This window comes from Scyliorhinus torazame, chromosome 8, assembly GCF_047496885.1.
Source record: "Scyliorhinus torazame isolate Kashiwa2021f chromosome 8, sScyTor2.1, whole genome shotgun sequence".
NCBI classification, from domain to species: Eukaryota; Metazoa; Chordata; class Chondrichthyes; order Carcharhiniformes; family Scyliorhinidae; genus Scyliorhinus; species Scyliorhinus torazame.
Window position 1 is genome coordinate 259,557,519 of NC_092714.1, and position 20,221 is coordinate 259,577,739.

Below are 20,221 nucleotides of genomic sequence, written 5' to 3' on the forward strand. Positions count from 1 at the left end.
TTTCATTTTTTCATTCCTTTAAGATGCTTCTTCAGTGGTTCAGTGTCAAACGTGTTTGTATTGATATTGTCTTGTTGAGAATTTTAGGATGTTTTGCTATATCAAAGGTGCTATGCATCCAATTTATTATTTCTGTTGAAAATTACTACTTGGTTACAGGGTGGAACATTACAGTGAACCTGATACTGCCATGACGTGATAGCTGATCCTTCCTGCAGGGTAATTGGATAATGCACAAGAAAGAAAAAAAGCATGAAAGGACTTTTTTATATAACACTTTTCATGACCACCAGGTGTCTCCAAGTGCTTTTACAGCCAATGAAGTATTTTGAAGCACAGGCACTGTTTTAATGTAGGAAATATGGCAGCCAATTTGCATGCAGCAAGTTCCCACAAACAGCAATGTGATAATGACCAGTTAATCTGGTTTTTCATGATGGTAATTGGCCAGGATGCTGGGAATAACTCCTTTGCTCTTCTTCGAAATAGTGCCGAGGGATCTTTTACATCTACCCCAGCAGGTCATCTCATCCAAAACCCAGCACATCTGACAGTGCAGTCCTCCCCCAGTACTGCAATGGAATGTCAGCCTTGCTTTGTGTCTCAAGCACTGGAGTGGGACTTGAACCCGGAACTCTGTGATTTAAAGGCAAAGGTGTTACCAACTGCGCCAGGAAGGGAAACGTTGTCCAGTTTTTATTCTTCCTTAATCCAGGACACTGCAGTACCACCCTGGGTGAAATATTTTGAACATAAAACTTCATAGACGGTCCTTGGAGACGGCACACTGCCACTTTAAATACCATGTGGCAGCACCCACTATATTGAGCACTGCAACATGTCCCTACTGATTAGATCCTGCCTTTTCAATGTAGCTGCTTCCACTGAACAGATCGCTGACATTTTTTGTCAAACATCTGGTTGAATATCAGCAGACACAAACACCTTTTAATTTTTTTTTTGTCAATCAGTTATGCTTAATGATGCACCTTCACGAAAATTGAAAATTTTTAGAAGTGGTGTAATTTCGTATTTCGGGCAAATGGTAGGAAAGGACTCATTCCACTCTTTTATTTAGAACATACAGTGCAGAAGGAGGCTACCCGGCCCATCGAGTCTGCACCGACCCACCCAAGCCCGCACTTCCACCCTATCCCCGCAACCCAACAACCCCCCCCCCCGCCAACGTTTTTGGGTCACTAAGGGCAATTTATCACGGCCAATCCACCTAACCTGCACGTCTTTGGACTGTGGGAGGAAACCGGAGCACCCGGTGGAAACCCACGCAGACAAGGGGAGAACGTGCAGACTCCGCACAGACAGTGACCCAGCGGGGAATCGAAACTGGGATCCTGGCGCTGTGTAGCCACAGTGCTAATCACTTATGCTTTAGGGATGTAGTAACTCCGAAGAATAAAGATAGATGGGTGATGGTGAGAGGGGCTGGGAGGAAGCAGTCAGTACAGGGATCCCCTGTGGTCGTTCCCCTTAGTAACAAGTATACCGTTTTGGATACTGGGGGGGGGGGGGGGGGGGGGGGGGGGGGGGGAGACTTACCAGGGGTAAGCCATGGGGTACAGGTTTCTGGCACTGAGTCTGTCCCTGTTGCTCAGAAGGGAAGGGGGGAGAGGAGTAGAGCATTAGTCATTGGAGACTCCATAGTTAGGGGGATAGATAGGAGATTCTGTGGGAACGAGAGAGACTCACGGTTGGTGTGTGCCTCCCAGGTGCCAGGGTCCGCGATGTCTCAGATCGTGTTTTCGGGATACTTAAGGGGAGGGGGAGCAGCCCCAAGTCGTGGTCCACATAGGTACCAACGACATAGGTAGGAAAAGGGATAGGGATGTAAGGCAGGAATTCAGGGAGCTAGGGTGGAAACTTAGATCTTGGGCAAACAGAGTTATTATCTCTGGGTTGTTACCCGTGCCATGTGCTAGCGAGACGAGGAATAGGCAGAGAGAACAGTTGAACATGTGGCTACAGGGATGGTGCAGGAGGGAGGGTTTCAGATTCCTGGATATTTGGGGCTCATTCTGGGGTAGCTGGGACCTCTACAAACGGGATGGTCTACACCTGGACCAGAGGGGTACCAATATCCTTGGGGGGATATTTGCTAATGCTCTTCGGGAGGGTTTAAACTCGATCAGCAGGGGATTGGGAACCTGAATTGTAGCTCCAGTATACAGGAGGTTGAGAGTAGTGAGATCATGAGTAAGGTTTCAAAGTTGCAGGAGTGTACCGGCAGGCAGGAAGGTGGTTTAAAGTGTGTCTACTTCAATGCCAGGAGCATCCGGAATAAGGTGGGTGAACTTGCGGCATGGGTTGGTACCTGGGACTTCGATGTTGTGGCCATCTCGGAGACATGGATAGAGCAGGGACAGGAATGGTTGTTGCAGGTGCCAGGGTTTAGATATTTCAGTAAGCTCAGGGAAGGTAGTAAAAGAGGGGGAGGGGTGGCATTGTTAGTCAAGGACAGTATTACGGTGGCAGAAAGAGCCTTTGATGAGGACTCGTCTACTGAGGTAGTATGGGCTGAGGTTAGAAACAGGAAAGGTGAGGTCACCTTGTTAGGGGTTTTCTATAGGTCTCCGAAAAGTTCCAGAGATGTAGAGGAAAGGATTGCAAAGATGATTCTGGATAGGAGCGAAAGTAACAGGGTAGTTGTTATGGGGGACTTTAACTTTCCAAATATTGACTGGAAACGCTATAGTTCGAGTACTTTAGATGGGTCCATTTTTGTCCAATGTATGCAGGAGGGTTTCCTGACACAGTATGTAGATAGGCCAATGAGAGGCGAGGCCATATTGGATTTGGTACTGGGTAATGAATCAGGACAGGTGTTAGATTTGGAGGTAGGTGAGCACTTTGGTGATAGTGACCACAATTCGATTACGTTTACTTTAGCGATGGAAAGGGAGAGGTACATACCGCAGGGCAAGAGTTATATCTGGGGGAAAGGCAATTATGATGCGTTGAGGCAAGACGTAGGATGCATCGGATGGAGACGAAAACTGCAGGGGATGGGTAAATGGAAATGTGGAGCTTATTCAAGGAACAGCTACTGCGTGTCCTTGATAAGTATGTACCTGTCAGGCAGGGAGGAAGTGGTCGAGCGAGGGAACCGTGGTTTACTAAAGCAGTTGAAACACTTGTCAAGAGGAAGAAGGAGGCTTATGTAAAGATGAGACATGAAGGTTCAGTTAGGCTCGAGAGTTACAAGTTAGCTAGGAAGGACCTAAAGAGAGAGCTAAGAAGAGGCAGGAGGGGACATGAGAAGTCTTTGGCAGGTAGGATCAAGGATAACCCTAAAGCTTTCTATAGATATGTCAGGAATAAAAGGGTAAGAGTAGGGCCAGTCAAGGACAGTAGTGGGAAGTTGTGCGTGGAGTCCGAGGAGATAGGAGAGGTGCTATATGAATATTTTTCGTCAGTATTCACACAGGAAAAGGACAACGTTGTCGAGAAGAATACTGAGATACAGGCTACTAGACTAGATGGGCTTGAGGTTCATAAGGAGGAGGTGTTAGCAATTCTGGAAAGTGTGAACATAGGTAAATCCCCTGGGCTGGATGGGATTTATCCTAGGATTCTCTGGAAAGCTAGGGAGGAGATTGCTGAGCCTTTGGCTTTGGTCTTTAAGTCATCTTTGTCTTACAAATAATTCCTGTCTTACATACAGGAATAGTACCAGAAGACTGGAGGATAGCAAATGTTGTCCCCTTGTTCAAGAAGGGGAGTAGAGACAACCCCTGTAACTATAGACCAGTGAGCCTTACTTCTGTTGTGGGCAAAGTCTTGGAAAGGTTTATAAGAGATAGGATGTATAATCATCTGGAAAGGAATAATTTGATTAGAGATAGTCAACACGGTTTTGTGAAGGGTAGGTCGTGCCTCACAAACCTTATTGAGTTCTTTGAGAAGGTGTCCAAACAGGTGGATGAGTGTAAAGCAGTTGCTGTGGTGTATATGGATTTCAGTAAAGCGTTTGATAAGGTTCCCCACGGTAGGCTATTGCAGAAAATACAGAGGCATGGGATTCAGGGTGATTTAGCAGTTTGGATCAGAAATTGGCTAGCTGGAAGAAGACAAAGGGTGGTGGTTGATGGGAAATGTTCAGACTGGAAGTCCAGTTACTAGTGGTGTACCACAAGGATCTGTTTTGGGGCCACTGCTGTTTGTCATTTTTATAAATGACCTGGAGGAGGGCGTAGAAGGATGGGTGAGTAAATTTGCAGATGACACTAAAGTTGGTGGAGTTGTGGACAGTGCGGAAGGATGTTACAGGTTACAGAGAGACATAGATAAGCTGCAGAGCTGGGCTGAGAGGTGGCAAATGGAGTTTAATGCAGATAAGTGTGAGGTGATTCATTTTGGAAGGAATAACAGGAAGACAGAGTACTGGGCTAATGGTAAGATTCTTGGTAGTGTGGATGAGCAGAGAGATCTCGGTGTCCATGTACATAGATCCCTGAAAGTTGCCACCCAGGTTGAGAGGGTTGTTAAGAAGGCGTATGGTGTGTTAGCTTTTATTGGTAGAGGGATTGAGTTTCAGAGCCATGAGGTCATGTTGCAGCTGTACAAAACTCTGGTGCGGCCGCATTTGGAGTATTGCGTGCAATTCTGGTCGCCGCATTATAGGAAGGATGTGGAAGCATTGGAAAGGGTGCAGAGGAGATTTACCAGAATGTTGCCTGGTATGGAGGGAAGATCTTATGAGGGAAGGCTGAGGGACGTGAGGCTGTTTTCGTTAGCGAGAAGAAGGTTAAGAGGTGACGTAATTGAGGCATACAAGATGATCAGAGGATTGGATAGGGTGGACAGTGAGAGCCTTTTTCCTCGGATGGTGATGTCTAGCACGAGGGGACATAGCTTTAAATTGAGGGGAGATAGATATAGGACAGATGTCAGAGGTAGGTTCTTTACTCAGAGAGTAGTAAGGGCGTGGAATGCCCTGCCTGCATCAGTAGTGGACTCGCCAACATTAAGGGCATTCAAAAGGTCATTGGATAAACATATGGACGATAAGGGAATAGTGTAGATGGGCTTTAGAGTGGTTTCACAGGTCGGCGCAACATCGAGGACCGAAGGGCCTGTACTGCGCTGTAATGTTCTATGTTCTATGTTCTACCGTGCTGCCCACACTCTACTCCAACTGTTAAATTCGTGCTTATTGTGCAAGAGCAGATATTTTCCCATCAATTTTGCTGGGTCGGTTCTGATACATAAATTTGATTTTGTGTGTGTGTATTTGCAGTACACGCCTCTCAATCCTTTTTAAAAAAATGTAAAGCACCCAATTATCTTTTTCCAATTAAGGAGTAATTTAGCGTGGCCAATCCACCTACCCTGCCCATCTTTGGGTTGTGGGGGTGAGACCCACGCAGACACGGGGAGAATGTGCAAACACCACACGGACAGTGACCTGGGCCTCACAATTCTTTTTGCGAGTGTTCAGTATTTTGTGGTTATCTCCATAATTCTGAGCCAATGCAAATACCCAAATCACACTGAGCAGTCATAAATTAGCATTATACTGTCATTTGAAGAGCCTGCTCAAATATGTCCTCTCAAGGATATATCACTGATAAATGCAGGAATGTGAAAAGAATCAGTTCTGTACATTGACCTACTTAACATCTACTCTTTTGCAGCCCTGATTAATCTACAAAAATGTGTGGAAAATCATTTACACATTTAAGAGGATCCCTCATATCAAGGAAAGCACACTGGGCTAAATCGCTGGCTTTTAAAGCAGACCAAGGCAGGCCAGCAGCATGATTCAATTCCTGTACCAGCCTCCCCGAACAGGCGCCAAAATGTGGCGACTAGGGGCTTTTCACAGTAACTTCATTTGAAGCCTACTTGTGACAATAAGCGATTTTCATTTCATTTCATTTCAAGAGCATAAATAAAATTAGCTTCCCTATAATAGGAACAGAAGCCAAGTATGTTGGGTCGGAATTTTCTTGGTCCAATGCACTGAAATTACACCAAAATCTTCCTCAGTTTTTTCATCGACCTCACCGATGGCAGTGCATGCCAACATTTTCTGACAATCGCATTTGCTTTGTCTGGATCATAAAACATCCGTAAAACAGGCAGGAAACAGCATAAAAGCTTGGAGCCTGAGGAAAGCATGAATTGAGCAAAATCTTCCTTCTGTAAGTTCCTCTTTATTTTACCATGTTACAATAATTACACATTGGAGGTATCACATTTTTAAAAATTCCTTTATGGGATGTAGGCGTCACTGGCGAGGGCAGCTTTTGTTGCCCATCCCTAATTGTTCTTGAACTGAACGGCCTGCAAAGCGAAAACGAAATCAGAAAATGCTGGACAATCTCAGCAGGTCCGACAGCATCTGTGGAGAAAAAAACGGAGCTAACATTTCCAGTCTGGATGATTGTCCAATATTTTCTGTTTTTGTTTTAGATTCCATCATCTGGAGAAATTTGCTTTTATTCTGGCTATGTCAGAGGGCAGTAAAGAGTCAACCGCATTGCTGTGGAGTCACATGTAGACCAAACTAGATAAGAATGGCAGATTTCCTTCCCAAAAAGACATTCGTCAATTAATATAGTCACCATTCAGGGCAGTATGGTGGTGCAGTGGTTAGCACTGAGACTGTGGCGCTGAGGACCCGGGTTTGATCCCGGCCCCGGGTCACTGTCCGTGTGGAGTTTGCACATTCTCCCCGTGTCTGTGTGGATTTCACCCCCACAACCCAAAGATGTGCAGGTTAGGCGGATTGGCCACGCTAAATTACCCCTTAATTGGAAAAAGGAAAAGAAAAATTGGGTACTCTATATTTGTTAAAAACAAAGAAAACAAATTACTGAAACTAGGGGCGGAATTCTCCCCCCCCCCCCCACGCCGGGTGGGAGAATCGCCAGGAGCGCCGCGCGTGTCCCGCCACGCCGTCCCGGCGCCCGCACGCGATTCTCCCCCCCCCGCCCCAACTGGCACGATGAGAATCACGGCTGGCTGCTGGGAGAATCGGCGCTCGCCGTTTGCAACGGGCGAGCGGCGATTCTCCGGCCGGATGGTTCGCGCGGCCTGCCCAACATGACGGGTTCCCGCTGGCGCCATCCACACCTGATGGCTGCCAGCGAGAACAGCGCGGGAATGCTGGGGGGTGGGGGGGGTGTTCCTGCACCCGGGGGGGGGCCTCAAAAGGGGTCTGGTCCGCGATCGGTGCCCACCGATCGGCGGACCGGCCTCTCTGAAGGAGGACCTCCTTTCCTCCGCCATCCTGCAGGATCCATCCGACATCTTCTTGCGGGGCGGCCTCGGGGGGGGGGGGGGGGACAGCAACCGCGCATGCGCGGGTGGCGTCATTTACGCGGCGCTGGCCGCGTCATTTACGTGGCGCCGCGTCCGGCACGCGTAAATGACACGACGCCGCTCCTGGTGCCCCCCGGGGGCGGGAGAATAGGGGGCTGGGAGCGGGCTCCGACGCCGGAGTGAAACACTCCGATTTTCACTCCGGCGTCGGGACTTAGTCTCCCGAAGGGAGAATTGCGCCCTAGATTTATATTCCATATTTTAGCGACCAAATTTAAATTCCAATAGCTGCCATGGTGGGATTTGAACCCATGTCCCCTGAGCTTCAGACTCTGGAGCAGAATTCTCCCATTTTGAGACTAAGTGCGATGGCATTCTGCTCCAGGGGTACTTTTCCGTTGGCCAGAATGGTGGTTTAATAAGGACACGAGGAGTCCACACTGAACAAAAATAAGAACAAAGGTTTATTTACAAACAATATATATACACTTCCCCATAGACCCCGATTGAGTTCCTTCTGGTCAGTACCTTACTGGCCAACCTTATCTACACTGGGTAATTTAGATACTCCGCCCCGAGAGGGGGAGATCAATCTCCACATGGAGCGTTGCTGCCCTGTGAGGTGCATCCTAAACACCATCTTTAGCTGTATCAAGCTCAACCTCGCGCAGGATGATGTAGCATTTACCCTGTGGATGGATTCTTTGCTGAACCTTTGCAGGCACTATTGGCGGAATTGCCTTGTCTTCACTGAAGAGGCAGAGCAATGGCTTGTGATTGGTGACGATAAAAAAATCACTACCATAGACGTATTGATGCAATCGCTTTGCACTGAATACAACTTGATCACCTCCCGGGCGACCATCGAGTGATTGGGCATTTCTTTCTCCACCCGGGAAATCCCTGACTCCGAGATGGAGACGCAGATCTCTGAGGTCTCGGATGCCGATCCGTAGATCAGCCGCCTCCTGATGATCTTCCACCACGCCATTCCTGCCGCAGACAGCATTTCCTGGTGCGGTATATGTCAACTGATCCGGCGTATCAGCTCCATCAGGACTCAGCGGAGCCAAAGAAACTCCGACGTGCTCTGCTTGCTCCTTCCTCTCCGTTTTATTGCTCGTCAAGGGGGTCTTTGGACTTTGGGTGGGAGGAATGTAATACCCCACATGGGACATACGGGGTGGGAATGCACCTCACGGGGTAGCAGGGTGGTGCAGTGGTTAGCACTGCTGCCTCACGGCGCCGAGGTCTCGGGTTCGATCCCGGCTCTGGGTCACTGTCCGTGTGGTTTGCACATTCTCCCTGTGTCTGCGTGGGTTTCGCCCCACAACCCAAAGATGTTCAGGGTCGGTGGATTGGCCACGCTAAATTGCCCCTTAATTGGAAAAAATTAATTGAGCACTCTAACTTTTAAAAGAAAGGATGCACCTCACCAGAGGATTTCCAGGTGCGGTCATGGAGTGAGTGGTCGCACACAAGGCAGCTCTGTCTGAAAGGCATGGATTTGAGCTCTTTGTATCCGAAAACAGGGAATTTTGACATGAAAGTGCACCTGAAGGTGTGGAGGGGAGGTTCCCCCTGGGAGTGGCATGTCTGCTCGTTATCAGACCCAGCCAAGGAACTGGAGAAGACCGGTGGCGCAGAAACAATTGGAAAGGTGGCGGAGGGGGAAGGGTTGTCGCATGCTGGAAAATACCAGATGGAGCAGTGGATGACATTCATTAGAGAGGAGTTTCACCAGCAGCGAAAGGAAATGCATGAAGATCGGCCGAAGGCCATCGAGGGAGCGGTAGCACCCTTGAAAGGATCGATGGAGAGATTCGAGAAGTGCCTGAAGGGACAGGGATCGCAGATCCAGGAAATGGAGAGGGCGATGTTCGACCACAATGATCGGGTGGTGGCATTGGAGGTGGAGGTGGAGCTCCAAGGGGACCACTGCAAGATGGTAAGGGCAAAGGTAGAGGAGCAGGAGGACAGATCCAGAAGGTAGAACCTGCGTATCGTTGGCTTGCCTGAAGATGCGGAAGGCACGAGTGCTACGAGATATGTCTCGAGGATGGTGGTGGGGCAGATGGTGGAGGGGGTGTTGGACAAGGCCCCAGAGGTGGATAGAGTGCACAAGTTCCTAAGGCAGAAGCCGAGAGTGGGGGAGCCGCCGCAGGCAGTGATTGTGAGGCTCCATTAGTTTGTGGAGAAGGGGAAGATCCTGTGGTGGGCGAGGGAGAAGCGGAACTGCGAACAGAGTCCGAATCTATCAGGACATTGGAGCGGAGCTGCGAAAAGGTATGCTGGCTTCAACAGGGTCGAAGCGGTCTATACCGAAGGCAGATCAAGTTTAGGGTGCTGTACCCGGCAAAACTGTGGGTGACTTTTGAAGGCCGGGAGTACTATTTCTATTTTTAAAAAAATTTAGAGTACCCAATTATTATTTTTTTCCAATTAAGGGGCAATTTAGTGTGGCCAATCCACATCTTTGGGTTGTGGGGGCGAAACCCACGCAGACACGGGAGAATGTGCAAACTCCCCACGGACAGTGACCCAGGGCCGGGATTCGAACCTGGGTCCTCAGCGCTGCAGTCCCAGTGCTAACCACTGTGCAAAATGCTGCCCCTCGGGAGTACTATTTCAAAACCCCAGAGGAGGCCGATGACTTTATTAGAGACCACAGACTGGAGAGAACTGAACGTTGATGGGAGACGGTGATTAAAGTTGGAACAGCGGAGTTCGGAAAATGCGGGTAGTGTGGGGGCCGGAGGATGGGGGTTTGTTTCTCTCCTCGGGTGAGGTGATTTTGTTGTTGTGATTGTTTGCTAAGGGGCAATAAGTTTGTAAGGGGAAACTGCCCCCCCCCCCCCCACAGTATGGGGTATCGGAACTGTCGGAGCTCATGGAGGGAAGGAAGGCTGATGTAGTGGCCTTCGGATCTCTAGATGCCCGGCGAAGGATCTTGCTGGAATGGCGGTCGACAACGCCACCAGGAATGGTGACCTGGCTAGTGGATCTGTACGACTTCCTCCAGCTGGAGAAGATCAAGTTCAAATTGAGGGGATCAACAGAGGACTTTGAGACACAGTGGGGACTGTTCACGACCATGTTTGAGGAACTCTACGTCGCGCGGCGGGGGTGCGTGAAAAGGGGAAAAAATTTGTACAAACTGTAAACCATGTGATCTGGAGAATGTTCTCCGATTTATTTATGTCTTTGTACTTTTGAATATGTTTGGAATAAAATGCGTTTAAAAAACAAAATAGGATGTACATCACCAGGGCCAGGATGAGTCGACATTTTGAGGGGGTTGATGGTAAGTGTGAGTGATGCTGAAAAGGGTCTGCTCACCATATGTAGAAGGGCAGCATGGTGTTAAGTGGTTAGCACTGCTGTCTCCCGGCTCCGAGGGCTCCGGGTTCAATCTCGCCCTGGGTCACTGTCTGTGTGGAGCTTGCACATTCTATGGCAGCACGGTGGTGCAGTGGTTAGCACTGCTGCCTCACGGCGCCGAAGTCCCTGGTTCAATCCCGGCTCTGAGTCACTGTCCGTGTGGAGTTTGCACATTCACCCCGTATTTGCGTGGGTTTCACCCCTACAACCCAAAGATGTGCAGGGTCGGTGGATTGACCACGCTAAATTGCCCCTTAATTGAAAAAAATGAACTGGGTGCTCCGAATTTTAAAAAATGTTTGCACATTCTCCCCCTGTTTGCGTGGGTGTCACCCGTACAACCCAAAAAGATGTGCAGGTTAGGTGGATTGGCCATGCTAAATTGCCCTTTAAAAAAAGGATTGGATACTCTAAATTTATTTTAAGAAAAGACAAAAAAGTCTCACCATATGCACATATTCTGATCCTGGTCCCAAATTGGTGGGCTATAGGAGGTTCTTTTTCCGCACTATATCGGCAATCCTGAATATTGACTTAGAGCCCTGCCCATTAGTCGCTATATTTGGAATGTCGCACCAACCAGAGCTGAGGATGGGGGCGGGGAATGAATGCTCTGGCATTTGCATCGCTGTGGGCACGGTGACGAAAACTGCGGAGCTGGAGTCAGGCAACTCCACCCAGTGCTGAAGTATGGCTGGGTGATTTAATAGGATTCTTTTTTTTTAATTTAGAGTTACCCAATTCATTTTTTTTTCCAATTAAGGGGTAATTTAGCGTGGCCAATCCACCTAGCCTGCACATTTTTGGGTTGTGGGGGCGACACCCACACAAACACGGGGAGAATGTGCAAAGCCGGGATCGAACCTGGGACCTCGGCGCCGTGAGACTGCCATGCTACCACTGCGCCACCGTGCTGCCCTATTTAATAGGATTCTTGTACTTCGAGATGGTCAAGTTCACGATGAGGGGGTGGACTGATGGGTTCTATCGTAAATGGCGGCCGTTCATTTTGCACTTTAAAGAGCTGGTCACTGTTAGATCTTAGTGGGGGTGAGGGGGGGGTGGGGGGGGGGTAGGGGAAGGGAAGGTCAGTGAGGAGGGGTGATTATTCTGGACAGTATTATGGTTGATGGGTTTCATGTTACTCTTACTGCTTGTTTTTGTTTCTGCTTTATGTGTTGATATTGTTACACTATGTAATTTATTTCTCCTTTGATATAATATGTTCAAAGTTCAATAAAAATATTGTTTAAATAAAGAAAATATGTTCCCCAAAGCATACAAACCCCAGAGATTCTGTAATCCCATACAGTAAAACGGAATTGTACATATTTGGTCATGCTCAGTCGATGACTCCAATTGCAAACAGGTCGAATCATAGAAGGCAAAAGAACCCGATATAATAAAAATGGAATTTGACTTATTCAGTTACTGTAAGCAAGTGGCCCAGATAAGTCGCACTGCAAGTTGTACGGAATATTCACTCCTCAACAATGAATTCCAAACATTTGTCAAATCATTGACAGGGATGTGAGCCTATGAACTAGCCAAATAAGAGCCTATTTCATTGCACGAGCAATATCATAGTCAATTGAGGCATGAGGCTAATGGTTAGTAGATAGTCAAGATAGTTACTAATATTTTCCAAATTAGTACTGGCATGGCTACATTTAAAACACCCAACTGAGAATTACTTGAAGGCAAGGAACAAGGATCACATTGGGTTACACAGGGAAACTGAGGAAGGAAAATCTGTTCTCATTGGGCATTTAAAACATTCCAGGTTTTGCAAGGTCCAGTCAGTGCATTGGTTCTTGTGCCGAATCAGAATAGGTAACAGAGACGTGGTTCTAAAACTAAGGAAACCACGGGTTACACGTAAAGCATAGCAACTTCACACCTAAGACTTGTAAACTTGAGAAACGGGCAGCTGCCTGAGTTTTGGACTTAGTTTAAGCATCTGAAAAGGAAATAGGAGAGATTCCAGATTTAACAAGCAGTACAGGGACGCAGGCTCGGAGCCAAGAAGAATTAAGGATGGTGCCAAGGCAGGCTAGGGAGGTCATGCAGCTGCTGCATACAGATCTACAGATCTAACCAACAAAGCAAAGTAAATGACTTGAATTCTTTTTTCTCATTCCGACTGGCTCTTTTTGTTACACTGTCCAGTATTGTTACGCCTACAGTTCTCTGGTACCAGATGTGCAAATAGCAAATTTAAATTATAACCCTTCTTGCAAATTCTGCTCCCTCTTCACCCTTACTGCTTTGCTTACTACTGCTTGTAGTTCTGAGCTACCTGCTCCCCTTTTCAGGTGAGACATTAATCAGAGCCCTCAGGTGTCACATCTGTTCTCTCAGGTGGACATAAAACATCTCCAAAGATGAGCAGGTGAGTGATCAACAGTTATAATTCAATCAACATTGGGGGCAGCACGATGGTGCAGTGGTTAGCACTGCAGTCTCACGGCGCCGAGGTCTCAGGTTTGATCCTGGCCCTGGGTCACTGTGCGTGCAGAGTTTGCACATTCTCCCCGCGTTTGCGTGTCTCCCCCACAACCCAAAAATGTGCAGTGTAGGTGGGTTGAACATGCTAAATTGCCCCTTAATTGGAAAAATTGAATTGGGTACTCTGAATTTATTTTTAAAAATAATAATTCAATCAACATAACTAAAATGGATCATCATCATCACATTGTTGCTTGTGGGATCTTGCTGTGCATAAATCGACTGCCACGTTTCCTACATTACAAACGTGTACGCACGTCAAAGGTATTTAATTGGCCATAAAGCATTTTGGGATGACCTGAGGCCATAGGAGGTTCAATATGAATGTCCCATTGGGGAACATTTTGAATTTACATTAATAATAACCTGCTTAGTTGTGCCCAATTCATTTTTTCCAATTAAGGGGCAATTTAGCGTGGCCAATCCACCTACCCTGCACATCTTTGGGTTGTGGCGAAACCCACGCAAACACGGGGAGAATGTGCAAACTCCACACGACAGTGACCCAGAGCCGGGATCGAACCTGGGACCTCGGCGCCGTGAGACAGCAGGGCTAACACTGCACCATCATGCTGCCCTAATACCTGCTTAGTTAATTTTATTATATTAGTCCACGGTTCAGAGATTTTCTATTTTTAATTTAGAGTACCCAATTTTTTTTTCCAATTAAGAAGCAATTTAGCATGGCCGATCCACCTACCCTGCACATCTTTGGGTTGTGGGGGAGAAGGTGCCAACTCCACACGGACAGTGACCCGGGGCAGGGATCGAACCCAGGTCCTCGGCGTCGTGAGCAGTCCAGAGATTTTCAATCCAAAAAAGCCCTTTTAGTTAAGGCCGATGAAAGGTTATGACTGTTAGTTTGATGAGTTAACTTACTGTATAGTGCCAGCTTGACTCAATTGTCGCACTCTTATCTGAGTACGAAATTCATGGTTAAATCTTCATTCCAGGATTTGAACACATAATCTAGCCTGATGCTTTAATGTAGTACTGAGGGAGTTTTGTATTGTTGAATGCAACATCTTTCAGCTGATGTGTTCATCAAGATCTGGCCTACCAGTTCAAATAGCTGGAAAACAAATGGCATTAGTTGAAGAGCAGAGCAATTTTCCCAGGGTTCTGGCCAACATTGATTACTCAGCTAATGCAAAAGAACAAAGAACAAAGAACAAAGAAACGTACAGCACAGGAACAGGCCCTTCGGCCCTCCAAGCCCGTGCCGACCATGCTGCCCGACTAAACTACAATCTTCTACACTTCCTGGGTCCGTATCCTTCTATTCCCATCCTATTCATATATTTGTCAAGATGCCCCTTAAATGTCCCTATCGTCCCTGCTTCCACTACCTCCTCCGGTAGCGAGTTCCAGGCACCCACTACCCTCTGCGTAAAAAACTTGCCTCGTACATCTACTCTAAACCTTGCCCCTCTCACCTTAAACCTATGCCCCCTAGTAATTGATCCCGCTACCCTGGGGAAAAGCCTCTGACTATCCACTCTGTCTATGCCCCTCATAATTTTGTATACCTCTATCAGGTCTCCCCTCAACCTCCTTCGTTCCAGTGAGAACAAACCGAGTTTATTCAACCGCTCCTCATAGCTAATGCCCTCCATACCAGGCAACATTCTGGTAAATCTCTTCTGCACCCTCTCTAAAGCCTCCACATCCTTCTGGTAGTGTGGCGACCAGAAGGGTCGCCATCAAATACAAATTAACTAGCTAATTATTTCATGTTTGTGAGACATTGTTGTGTTCAAAACTTATTCACCAAGTCAGCAACTTGACTAAACTCCTGTGTCTATGATATACCTTCAATTCACTGAGGCAGAGAGAGCGAGTGAACATTAGGCTTTATTACTCATGAACTTGCCTAGCCAGAGTCAGTTGTACAGATGAATGCCGCCCACAGGCGGCCGGTCTATATATGGCCCTGGTGAGGGCGGAGCCAGAGGCGGAGCCCACCGGGGTTACAGTACAGTACCTGGAAGCAGCTCGTATCACCACTTCCAGGTCATAGATTACAGTATCATGCATGCATTAGGTGAATACATTCACCACAGTCTTACAAACCCGCAACCGTTACTGGCTAGAAGGACAAGGGCAATTTGTAAAAACACCACCATCTGCAAGTTTACTTACAAGTCACTCACCATCCTGACCTGGAACTATATAACCATTCCTTCACCGTCGCTGGGTCAAAATTCTGGAACTCCTTCCCAAAGAGCAGTATGGGTGTACATACGCCAGATGGACTACTGTGGATCAAGAAGGTGACTCACTATCACCTTCTCAGGGGCAATTACTGATGGGGAATGAATGCTGGCCTAGCCAGCGACGTTCACAACCCAAGAGCACATTTAAAACACTTCAAAAAGTAATTAAACGGCTTTGGGACTTCCTGGAAAAGATGGAAGGAGTTACACAAATGCTAGCTCTTCAAATTTATTTTTGCTTTAGAAAGCATCAATTAACATTCTAGCTTTGGACCCTTGGGCTGTTCTGTTGAGACATACTTGAAATATTCAAATTCTAGCATTCAATCTACGAGCACTCAATTTAACACATTAGTTGTGAAATCTATGCAAAGCAGAAACCAAATGTTACAACTATTTTTCAGCCAGTACAACCCCCTAGTAACAACAATCTTTGTAATTCATATCCACCCGCATTAACTTTTGTTTCCTTTTAAATTTTACCAGCAATTTTCTGACCCAGTTATTTTACTGCTGCACTAATCTTGAATCATTTTTGTTTAGTCTTTTCAGATTTAGAGATAACGGATCTTGAGAAATAGCTGTTGTATTAACGAGCAGATAAAACAGAATCAGGACTTGTTGCCAGTTAATTTGATGTTATCTGCCGATGTGCAGAATGTGAGAAATTGTAATAGCTCATTGACTGTGCACAAATAATGAGGAATGTGAAATGTAAATGCTCTGTTTGAATTTGTTTTTGGAAATAATTCTTCAATTAATAAAATGGATTTGAGCTGGTGGGGATTTTAAATAAATAACTGTGCCATTACTCTAAAATAATTTACAGCGAAGCTTATTTAATTATGCTGCTTAAAATGTTCTAGGATTCAGACCCTTGCACTATTTGTTTCCCCAGCACTTTGCTTCTTTGGGTTCCTCTGTGTTAAGCGGCAAGTTTGCTGAATATTTCTGAGCTCCCTGTTTTCCTGTATTTTCACATAGCCTGTGGCTATGCCGCAGCCGAGATTTCACACAGCCCCACTCCAACTACATTAGCTTCCCGAGGGGGAAAATAAATGTTTTCCTTCTTATGTTGTGGTGTGTGCAACATGTGTACATCAGTACGTGTCATATCCTTTCCACTGATGAGCACTGCTGAACCTAGAGACACATTTAAAGATGGAAGCAAGAATACCATATAAAGCATTACATTGCAAAGAAGCAACACATCTCACATTCAGATAGCCTGATCAAGAATTACTCTCAACTTTTATGACGCAAAGACAAAAAAGTAGAAATCATGCATAGGTTGAAAAGACACTTAAATAATATACTTCTGGCAATAGGAGGGATTGGGGAGAAAGAAAAGAGACTTGTATTTATACAAAGCTTTTCAAAACCACTGAACATCTCAAAATGTTTTACAGCCAATGAAGTATGTTTGAAGGGTGGTCACCGTTGCAATGTGAGAAGCAGCCTGCTGTTACTTTGCTGGAGATAGCAGGGAGATCCACAGAGGGCCAGCAGGATAAGAGCATGAGTCAGAGGGAGACTGGGCCAAACGAGGTCAAATTTGTGGTATTGTGCATATTCCAACACATTTACCCAAGGGCCCCATAACATTTGCTGTCAAACTTTACTTTGGTCTCACAGTGAATCCGAAAGCTGTGCATTAATGCGAACCAGACCTTTCAGGTTCACCAAAACCAGCTTTAAAAATTGCATTTCCAAACGCTCCACTCCCTTAAAGCGCGTTCCCCGTTGTCTCCCCCTCTCAGCACATTCAAAATTTCCAACTGTTACATTGGCATCAGGTCCGGAGGCAAACAGGGCCGTGATTTTCATTTGCACCCCCACTCGGTCCCAACATCATCAGCATTTGAAAAACGGTCCCTTATGCCCACCTCAGGGGGGTAGACTTTAACTTTTCATCTGAAAAGCATCACCGCTGACAGTGCAGCTCTCCCTCAGTCCCACACTTCTGTGTCATCATTGGTGTGTTGCTTAATGTCTGGAGTAGGAGGGCGGCACGGTGGTGCAGTGGTTAGCACTGCTGCCTCATGACCCCGAGGACCCGGGTTCAATCCCAGCCCTGGGTCACTGTCCATGTGGAGTTTGCACATTCTCCGTGTCTGCGTGGGTCTCATCCCCGCAACACAAAGATGTGCAGGGTAGGTGGTTGGCCACGTTAAATTGCCCCTTAAATGAAAAAAAAAAAGAATTGGGTGCTCTAAATTTATTTTAAAAAAGAACTATTTACAAATATACAATAATATACAAAATCTAGGAGCTGTCTCCATGCTTGCTCGTACACCCAGCCTTGTCCAACACTAGACTGACCCGGATGTGGGTCGTGTGTTCTCTTAATCACTGTGTGGGAGGTACTGTACTCAGGCCCACATTAAGTGATTATATTTCAGCTTATATCTAATATCGTTATTACCATCCCACACTTACATTGTCATTACTACATTATCACTACCCCATCTCCCCACCTGAATTGAAAGATCCAGGCAGTCGGGAGGCCTTATAACCTGTATAACCATTTGCACTACTGTTGGAGGAGTGCTAGATTCTATCACTACTGGTTCTTTGGACGGGTTTATATGTTGTTCTGGCACCTGGGTTTGTCCCTTGATATCTCTCCAAAACATAGACTCCTTCTGTTTCTCCTGACTGTGCCCTCTGCGGTGCCAACCAGGTAGGAGGGAGGTTGATCCTTGTCTTTTCTAATGACTGTACCTTCACTCTCTCTCTATCTCAAATTCTTTAATCCAGACTCTGCCACCTTTCTGTAATTGTGGCAAGTGTCCGGTCTGGTACTTTTTGTTGTAGGCGGAAGCTTGCAGCCGCCTTTTAGACTGTTCTCTTGCTTGGATGTCCTGCTAATCCTTGGTTACCAAACCTGATATGAGTTTTTCCAGCAGGTTTGGAAGTTGTGTGTGGAGTTCCCTACCTGCAGGAGTTCGGGTGGGGACAGGTTGTGCTGTAAAGGGATGGACCTGTATGTCAGGTCCTTGTACTTTTTTAGGTGGGCTTTTATTATCTCTTTCAGCCTCCCCATTTGATTATGGGCATCTCAGGGAACTGGTATGGCAGTAGAACTCAAATATGGTAGCCAAGTGTGTGAAGTACTCATTTGTAAATTGTGGGCCATTATTGGACACAATCTGCCTGGAATGCTGTGGCTTGCGGACATCTCTTTTAGTGCCTTAATTACTGAAGATAGTTGCTTCACTTCAACGCATATGGAGAAGGTAATCTACCACTATGAGGAATAATTTGCTGTCGAATAACCAGCTTCTCCCATGTTCTGGTAGGGAATTGTGTGGAGGTGAAGGACTCTTTTTGGTTCTGCCTGTGAAAAACACACACCTGGCAATTTGTACTGGTGTCTTCAAACAGCGTGGAAATGTCCAGTCACAAGACAGGTATTTGCTTATCCCAATTGAACACACAGGCCTTGCCTTTCCCTGGAATGGGACTATGTGTTACATACCATGCATAGCCCTGTAGAATGGCCCAGAAAGCCCCAGGACGGCCTTTCTGTCACCATGACTATGAGGTGTACCAAGCCCTCCTTGGCCTGTACATCTGCAGGAGATGAGGTACAGGCTGAGGGGATTGGGTAAGACTGGACACTCTTGGAATCACCGGGTAGATGGCTCTGCACCCAAAGCCACTGCCTGACTCCCTGAGAAGGGGCACTTGGAGGATGGTCAAGCTGTCCTGCTTCCCTTTGGCCTAATAACTGAGGGATCGCACTAATGCTGATAGCAATGGAGTACATATCTGAGTGCAAATCTGACAGGATCTGCTGGACCACAATCTCCAAGGAAATGGAGATCTTTTTAGATGCTTGCATGTTGGAGCCAAAGGGCTGGATTCTTCCGCCCGCTGCAAGAACGCCACGGGCGAGCCACGTACAATGGAGAACCTCATTGACAGAACGTAAATGGACTCCCCCATCCTTCTCTCCAGTCTGTTGACAGCCTCTCGGAACTTCAGCAGATTTTCTGACGCCTGTCGTTGCATCTCCAGCATGTGTGACATGGTGTTTCCTGAGGCTGAACATCAGACTCTGACTCAGCAGCTGGGTGACCTCCAGCAGTTTTCCAAGTTCCAGAGACCTGGGCTGACTGATCCAACTATTGTGAAGGCATGTCAGTGAGGTGTTTCCAGAATGTGACCCCAAGCCTAAACTAAAACCGAGGTGTGTCTCTGAGCCAGTGGATGGTGCAAGTGAATGCAGTGATGTGTCTTCTTACAATCGCTCCTCAGCTTCCTTGTCTGTGGTGGCCTGGAGCTGGGGCTTACCTTGGCACTGGAGGTCTGTCTGGACCTGCTGGTGCAAGTGAAAGTGAGCAAATAGGTTTAGTTCACCAACAGACTGAATACAACATTGCATGTCACACACTGAGAATGTCAGATATGATCAACTCATGGAGGAATCATCTGTGCTGGCTTTGGAGAGGCTGATCTCGCCTTCATCACAGGAGCGATCTCTGTCCTCACCCAACAACCCGGCGGCATCCCCCTCGAATTTGGTAAGCTCCGTAATGTTGGCAGTCCCTCCTCCAGTCTGGGATCTCTTCCCCTTGTTGTGGGCAAGTTTTGCCCGCATGAAGGTGTGGTGAACGTATTGCTACTACAATTCACCACTGTATTGTATTGTATTATGAAGATGCCCTTGTGGGCTCCACCTGTGGCACCGCCCCCTCGGGGGTGGTATATAAACCTGTAAGCCTGTAGGCGGCACTCAGTACAGAGCAGTCGCAGGCAGGCACAGATCTAGCTTCTTAAAACCACTGTTCACTTCTACTAATCGTCTCGTGTGAATTAATGGTCGC

At 46.9% G+C, this 20,221-nt stretch overlaps 1 protein-coding gene and 1 long non-coding RNA gene across 2 annotated transcripts in view; both read right to left on the reverse strand.

Annotated features, from left to right (window-relative positions):
• The window catches only part of LOC140428571 (rho GTPase-activating protein 39-like), a 302,434-nt gene that overhangs the window by 247,124 nt on the left and 35,089 nt on the right, over positions 1-20,221 (reverse strand). The window lies entirely within an intron of this gene.
• LOC140428846 (uncharacterized) lies at positions 6,176-16,050 on the reverse strand. The gene is made up of 3 exons (XR_011948928.1): positions 15,327-16,050; positions 14,053-14,245; positions 6,176-6,361 (listed from the first exon to the last, which is right to left on the reverse strand). It is a non-coding gene; the product is annotated as an uncharacterized lncRNA (long non-coding RNA).